The sequence below is a fragment of the Penaeus monodon genome, chromosome 15, assembly GCF_015228065.2.
Source record: "Penaeus monodon isolate SGIC_2016 chromosome 15, NSTDA_Pmon_1, whole genome shotgun sequence".
In the NCBI taxonomy this organism is placed as follows: domain Eukaryota; kingdom Metazoa; phylum Arthropoda; class Malacostraca; order Decapoda; family Penaeidae; genus Penaeus; species Penaeus monodon.
The window spans coordinates 25,584,672-25,584,973 of record NC_051400.1 but is presented as its reverse complement, the minus strand read 5'-3'; the positions used below and the strand labels follow the sequence as shown (position 1 = coordinate 25,584,973).

Below are 302 nucleotides of genomic sequence, written 5' to 3'. Positions count from 1 at the left end.
GAAAACTAAAAACATTTATTATAATTCTCTTGATGCGAGGCAGGTGTGTATCATAGCTGTGACAGGCTTTGACAGGTAAAGGTGTCACAGTGGTTTATGTGCCTAGGGGTTTCTCTCCGACCCTCCTCCTCCTCCCCCATTCCGACATAAATGTGAAATCTAAAGAAAAGACAGGTCAGTAACGTGCATATAGTTATTCATAATATAATTCCTTTTTTAATGTTCATTCATCTATTCATCTATTGCCATTCTTTTTCCTAGAGCTTGATACAAAGGGTGATTTCTTATCGTATCTTTGGAGA

The 302-nt window shown here is 37.7% G+C and overlaps 1 long non-coding RNA gene across 1 annotated transcript in view; it reads left to right on the top strand.

Moving 5' to 3' along the window:
• The first annotated feature begins 34 nt into the window (after window positions 1-34).
• The window catches only part of LOC119581852, a 10,982-nt gene continuing 10,714 nt past the window's right edge, over window positions 35-302 (top strand). Inside the window, exon 1 of the long non-coding RNA XR_005229591.1 lies at window positions 35-174. This is a non-coding gene — a long non-coding RNA (uncharacterized LOC119581852). The remainder of the gene's footprint in view (window positions 175-302) is intronic.